Source organism: Pinus tabuliformis, chromosome 3_2, assembly GCF_031772625.1.
Source record: "Pinus tabuliformis cultivar Carrire ecotype Pingquan chromosome 3_2, CPIR1, whole genome shotgun sequence".
In the NCBI taxonomy this organism is placed as follows: Eukaryota; Viridiplantae; Streptophyta; class Pinopsida; order Pinales; family Pinaceae; genus Pinus; species Pinus tabuliformis.
In genome coordinates, this window is record NC_142302.1 from 622,181,182 (window position 1) to 622,188,043 (window position 6,862).

At 38.8% G+C, this 6,862-nt stretch overlaps 3 non-coding genes across 3 annotated transcripts; all 3 read left to right on the forward strand.

Moving 5' to 3' along the window:
• The first annotated feature begins 529 nt into the window (after positions 1 to 529).
• On the forward strand, positions 530 to 600 carry TRNAG-GCC (transfer RNA glycine (anticodon GCC)). The gene has a single exon. It is a non-coding gene; the product is annotated as a tRNA-Gly (tRNA).
• A 600-nt stretch (positions 601 to 1,200) lies between these two features.
• On the forward strand, positions 1,201 to 1,272 carry TRNAD-GUC (transfer RNA aspartic acid (anticodon GUC)). The gene has a single exon. It is a non-coding gene; the product is annotated as a tRNA-Asp (tRNA).
• A 114-nt stretch (positions 1,273 to 1,386) lies between these two features.
• On the forward strand, positions 1,387 to 1,458 carry TRNAD-GUC (transfer RNA aspartic acid (anticodon GUC)). Its single transcript has one exon. It is a non-coding gene; the product is annotated as a tRNA-Asp (tRNA).
• The last annotated feature ends 5,404 nt before the right edge of the window (positions 1,459 to 6,862 follow it).

The following is a 6,862-nucleotide window of genomic DNA, read 5'->3' on the forward strand; positions in this document are numbered from 1 at the left end:
ATTGGTGTAAATCAATTTTAACTTTGGATCTATCATATGTCAAAAGAGATTAAAAAGTTTACATCTTTAAAAAAATGCATGGTAGTTAAAACATTTCAATAATATGTTATACAATATGATAAAAATATATAATTATTTTTAATTTCAATATAAAATTGACATGTGCCATATTAACAACCAACATAAATTTATATTAAGTTTGAATTTATCATAAACTAAAATAACGATATTTAAAAAAAAATAACACCAATAAAAATTTAGTCCTTCTCAATACACAAAAATAAAATAAAAATATTATTGTATTCTTGAACGGTATGTGCATTTGACAGGAAAAATCTATTTACGAATATGCGAATGTATAAAGTCATTAACTGTATTATTTAAGGCCAAGCATATAATGTGGAGTATTTCTCGCAGTGGGGAAAAGAGACACGAAGAAAATGTAAGTGTCGAAGTGTTTAGAGGAAAAGCGTTGGGAAATCTAGGTTTTACTTGGAGAAAATAAGAACAGCACGCCTTTACAGTTCATGCACCAGTGGTCTAGTGGTAGAATAGTACCCTGCCACGGTACAGACCCGGGTTCGATTCCCGGCTGGTGCAGTCAGATAATTTTGTTTCCTTTTTTCGTATTTTACTCGGGTTCGATTCACGGCTGGTGCAGCTAAATATCTTCTTTTCCTTTTTCGGATGACTGGGGTTCGATTCCCGGCTGGTGCAGCTAATATCTTGTTTTCCTTTTTCGATGTAGGTTTTGGGCTTGATATAAAGTTCATGTGTTACTTATAGTGTCTCTGTAGCTGAGTCTGAATATGAAGTATCGTATCTGTATTTCACAAAGCAAGCAACTGCCCTTCGTAACGAATCTCGAAGTGCTCTATGTCGCTCTATGTTTTTTTCTTGGTCTGAACAAAATGTTGGTAAGTAAGAATCAACCAGCTAAATATATACAAGTCGTTGTATTATAGTGGTGAGTATTTCCGCCTGTCATCCGGGTAACCGGTTTCAATCCCCGGCAGCGGCGTCCTCTATTTGGTTTTGAAGATTTATGTACATTCCTCTTGAAAGAGGCAGAATACTAAATTGTTACATCTCATCCTATGCTTTTCTTGGTTATTGTGCGTGCGGATGACCCGGGTTCGATCCCTGGCAACGTTGATCTTTTCTCAGTGATGTAGGTTTTGAAGCTTTAAACACATTCACGTCATTGTAGTATAGTGGTGAGTATTCCCGCCTGTCACGCGGGTGACCCGGGTTCGATCCCCGGCAACGGCGTCTTCCACTTGTTGTTGTAGGTATACCCGGATTCGATCCCCGGCAGCGGCGTCCTCCCTGGCAACGTTGATCTTTTCTCAGTGATGTAGGTTTTGAAGCTTTAAACACATTCACGTCGTTGTAGTATAGTGGTGAGTATTCCCGCCTGTCACGCGGGTGACCCGGGTTCGATCCCCGGCAACGGCGTCCTCCACTTGTTGTTGTAGGTTTTGAAGGTTTATGTACATCTCTTTTGAAAGATGCCCGCCGCCCGTGCATTTTTATATTGTATCTAAGTAGCAGAAGCAGAGTTTCAGATTCGTCCTGATATTGTATCTAAGTAGCAGAGTCCACTTCAGAATCGTCCTTATATTGTATCTAAGTAGCAGAAGCGGAGTTTCAGATTTCAGATTCGTCCAAAGAATGTTAAATTCCTGCTTTTTTTAGATAATTTCTAAAATTTAAGATAATTTTCTGCCTTTAAAATTTTCTCTATGATCAGGTTGGAAGTAGCAGAAACGGAGTTTCAGATTCGTCCAAAGAATGTTAAATTCCTGCTTTGTTAAATTCCTTCCGTCATTAAAATTTTCTATATGACCCGGTTCGATCCCCGGCAACGGTGACCTTTTCGGGACGGTGTAGGTTTTGAAGGTTTATGTACTTTTCACATACTGTATCTCAGTAGCCAAGCTTCAGATTCGCCCCAAATATGTTAAATTGCTTCATTTCATCGCATGTTTTTCTTGGTTATTGACCCATACTTATGAATTTGCGTTCGGTACTCGGCAATGCCCCATTTTGTTTTCACTGATGCGATCTGCTCTTTCTAGTCGATGGCAGCAACCAGTTTCAAATTAATTTTCTGTTTTGATGAATGGATGTTCACTCCAGTCATCAATTCCCTCTGGCTCCTCCTCCTTTTGTTTACAAGTAGATTCCCTCTGCAATATCTATAAAGTGAAGATGTTTCAGATTACCTCTGCAATAACTATAAAATGAAGATGTTTCTCTGACTGAGCAAATCGCCCTAGGCATGACGGGACAAAAAAAAAACCTGTATGTTTCTGTGACCAAATCGCTCTAGTGATGACGGAGAACGAAAACACCTGTAGCTTCTAAACTTGAAAACCATACTTCTAAGGAATCAATTTGCCAGAAAATAGTCGTTCCTTCCCAAATTTTGAATTCCTAGAGCATTGTTCGCAACGGTTAAATGGTTTGATTTGGTTCTTAATTCATATCCACATTCTTGAATTGGGCTTGTTATTTCGATGATGATTATTAATGTTTTTCAATATTAAGGAGCACTTTTGCTTTCAAGTACATATCTATAACATAATCTATATCTATACTTTGTCATAGTAGTTGTACAATAACTCATAGTGCTAAAATTTCAGGTTTTGAAGCAATATTATGAAATCCATTACGAGATTTCTCATTCTTCTACGGTTGAGTGTGAGTAACTTACCATCATGCATTACCAGTGGCTATGTGAGAATGTGGTGAGCTTTTCGTAGGAGAATTCCAGAAACTCACCAGCGTGGATTAAGAGAAAAAATTGCGAGAATTTGGTGAAATTTTCGTAGCTATTGGGAGAATCTGGTGAGTTTTTTCCCCGAGAATTTCAGAGACTTACCATATTGGATTACTAGTAGAAATTGGGGGGAATTTGATGAAGATTTCATAGGGAAAAATCATATACGAGCAACTATTTGGAAAATTTGCTACCGTGTTATAAATCACTGGAATGGCTCCTCTCCAGTTCTCTTAGACGCTCCCGATGTTGGCATTCCTTTGGATCTTTTTCCTCTCTGGAACCTTTTAAAATCCTCTCTCCTCCAGGGCGGCTTGGTGCGTTCAGCAGTCGATGACCATTTGGTCTGGTCATTATCTCCTTCCTCCTCCCATGCAATTGTCAAGGATATTTACATGGATCTTACAGCATCAAACAGAATGATCAGCAAGCGTTTTCCTGCCCTCTGGTGGAATCTTGGCTGCCCTCTCAAAGTGACCTTATTCACGTGGTTGGTGTTCTCAAACAAAAATCTGACTTGGGAATCCTTGCGAAAGCGCTCTTGGCATGGGCCCAGTAGATGTGCCCTTTGCAAGATGGACGAGGAATCCAATTTTCACCTGTTTTTCAAGTGTCCTGTTTCTCAACAAATCTGGTCAGATCTTGCTCAGCTCTTCTCTTTCCCGCCCCTCTGTTTCATTTCAGTTGAGGCAGCTTTTGCTTGGTGGGGAAGACAGACTGCCTCCCTTCGTCCTATCCTTCCCATCGCTCTATGGAGCCTCTGGAAATGGAGGAACAAAAAAATTTTGAAGATTCCTCCCTTCCCTCTTTATATGTCCTGTCTCTTTTCTCCGCTCTCTTTTCCCCTGTCCGCTGATGCTGTTTCGCTGCAGGTTTTTTGTCCATATCATGGCTGCCTTTGCTCGCAGCCCTTTTGGTTTCCCCTCCCTCATTCTCAGTCACTTTACATTTTGATTATCAGCTTTTTCACTGGCGATCCATGCTCAAATCCTTCAGATCAATTGATCTTCTATGTCTGTCTCTTTGTTCAGATGATCATCCATAGTTCAGATCTATCATGTATATATTCTCTCAATATAATATAAAGCTTTTTCTTCTGAAAAAAAACTATTTGGAAAATTTGGTGATGTTTGCGCACGAGAATTTGTGGATGATTTGGTCAAGTTTTAGTAGGAAAAAGAGAGTTGGACCATTTCTTACTTTCGTTGCCAAGTGGCAAGGCATTTAAAAGTCACTGGGAAGAAGTCCATTGTGCGGGAGTGCGGAGCTCAATATAATGAAAACTTGATAAATTCACTAAGTTTTCGTTGTGCAAAGCTCTGCACTCCCGTACAATTAATGATAATATGTGTTGAGAGAATGCCTTTGAGAGAGTTTATTGTACGGAGATTTAAACTCCCGCACAATGAACAGTAATATGTGTGTTGAGAAATGTGACAATTAATCATAATTATATGTGACAACTTTACTTTACACCAAAGTTTTATTTAGCTTTAATTCTGGCATAACATTCGTCTCCCTCGATTGTGATTGTCATGGGAATTTTTATCTGTGGTTTTGGGTTTTTTTGAGATGCGGTAAGAATTTTTTAGACCATCACATATCAGCAACATCATGTCAAGGTAAAAATCTGTATCCAAGGCTAGATATTTTTCATGACTGCATTATTAGATTCTAGTGCAGATATCAATATTCTTAACATCATAAATGTTCCAGCAAAATATTGGGTCTCTGCTGAAAGATAAGTCGTAGGCCTAGGAAATAAGAAACTCAAATATGAAATTCCTAGAGCTTCACTGTGTTTTGATACCCACTGTGTATACATGAAATTTTCCATAGCAGACATCCCTGTTGATTGCATATTAGGGAATGTCTTTTTAGCCGCAGTTGAACCTCATGGCTCAGCCAGGCTGAAAGGAAGTAGAGCTGGCTATTTCATATTTGTACCTACATCCAAAGGTAGAAGAAAGAGAATTGAGCTTCCTTATGTTTCAAGCTCGAGAGTCTCTACAATGGTCCAAGCTATGCAGAAATTGGACAGAGCAGAATCTTTACTATCAGATCTTAAAGATCTGAAAAACACATTGAGAGTAGAAGAACAGCTGAAACTGCCTCAAATCAAGCAAAGAATCCAAGAGCTAAAAGAAAAACTAGAAGAAAAATGTTGTTCAGAAGAGCCAAATGCTTTTTGGCACAGAAAGCAACATACTGTTAAGCTGCCCTATAAAGAAGGATACACAGGAAAGCCCTGTAAAAGCAGAGCAATCCCCATGAGCCAAGAATACAGAGAATTATGCCAAGAAGAAATTCAGCAATTGCTCAACAGAGGACTGATTAGAGAATCCACTAGCCCCTGGAATTGCTATGGGTTCTATGTAAACAAAAGAGCTGAACAAATTAGAGGTATCCCTAGACTTGTGATAAATTACAAACCTCTAGACTCAGTCTTGATCGATGATACTTATCCCATTCCACATAAAGGAGATTTGATCAGAAGAATTGCAGGAGCCAAAATATTTTCAAAATTTGACTTAAAAGCAGGATTTTGGCAGGTTGCCATTGACGAAGAAGATAAGTTTAAAACTACTTTTAGTATTCCTACAGGGCACTACGAATGGAATGTAATGCCATTTGGTCTCAAAAAAGCTCCCTCGAAATTCCAGAAGGTTATGGATGATATTTTTAAGCCATATTTTGATTGGCTACTTGTGTATATTGATGATGTTTTAATTTTTTCCAAAAATATTGATGATCACTTCAAACATGTAAATATTTTCATGAAGTTGGTCAAGAAAAATGGGCTTGTACTTAGCAAAAATAAAATAGAAGTATTTCAGACTTCTATAAAGTTTTTAGGCCATCAGATTTGTAATGGACAAATCTCTCTGCAACAACATGCCATTGACTTTGGAGACAAATTTCCAGGTGTCTCAAAGGAGAAGACACAGCTGCAAAGGTTTCTTGGCTGCCTGAATTATGTAAGTAGCTTTTATCAAGACTGCGCCAGTGATAGGAAAGTGCTCAATAAGCGGCTTGGTAAAAATCCTCCTGAATGCTCTGATGTGCATACCAGAGCAATACAAGAAATCAAAGCAAAGGTAAAATCTTTGCCTATATTATATGTTGCCGATGATCAAGCTTTCAAAATAGTAGAGTCTGATGCCAGTAACGTTGGCTGGGGAGGAATTCTGAAGCAAAGGGTTGGAAAAGAAGAACAAGTAGTATAGTTTGCCTCAGGAGTATGGAACCCAGCAGAACAGAATTATTCTATTATTGAAAGAGAAGTAAAAGTTGCATGGAATTGCATAAGCAAATTTGAAGTATATCTAATAAACAAGCCTTTTCTTCTCAGAACAGATGCATCAGCAATGAAGAAAGTCCTATCCAAGGACATCAAGAAAGCTGGAAAAGCAAAGTTTGCCAGATGGCAGGCACTCTTTGCAAACTTTTATTTCTCTGTAGAACACATCAAAGGAGAAGACAACTGTCTTCCAGACTTCCTCAGCAGAGAGTACATTGAACAAAAAGAAGCACATGTCATGATGATTATTACTAAATGGGACCAGCACCAAAAACAAGAAATCTTGAGAACCATTCCAGATGATCAACACTGGGATACATACAGAGACAACTGAAGACCCACATGGCAATTAAGGAACACAAAAGTCCTTGATGCCAACTTACAACCTCATACTGATCTCCAGCACTATGTACCTGAAAGAAAGGTGTACCCAAAGGGTAGAAAATGGATTCATGATATGATGTATGACAAGGCAAAAGCAGATGCTGGAACGGCGAGGCGGGCCCTGGAAATGAATTTTCATGACATTGCAGGCATTTGGTACCATGGAGGTCGCAGCACAGGAATCTATGAAAGCTATTATTGTATCTACAAAACCAGAGATTTGTGGGACAAGCCAGGACAATCTCAAGTCCAACCATGTGCTCGATGGCCCAGAAATGATCCCAAGGTAATATTCCCTGACACAGTTTATGATTGCAGGATACAAAAAGCTCTGGTGGGACTTCCTGAATGTTGATGATAGAAATGAAACCCATTATACAAAGTTGAAATTC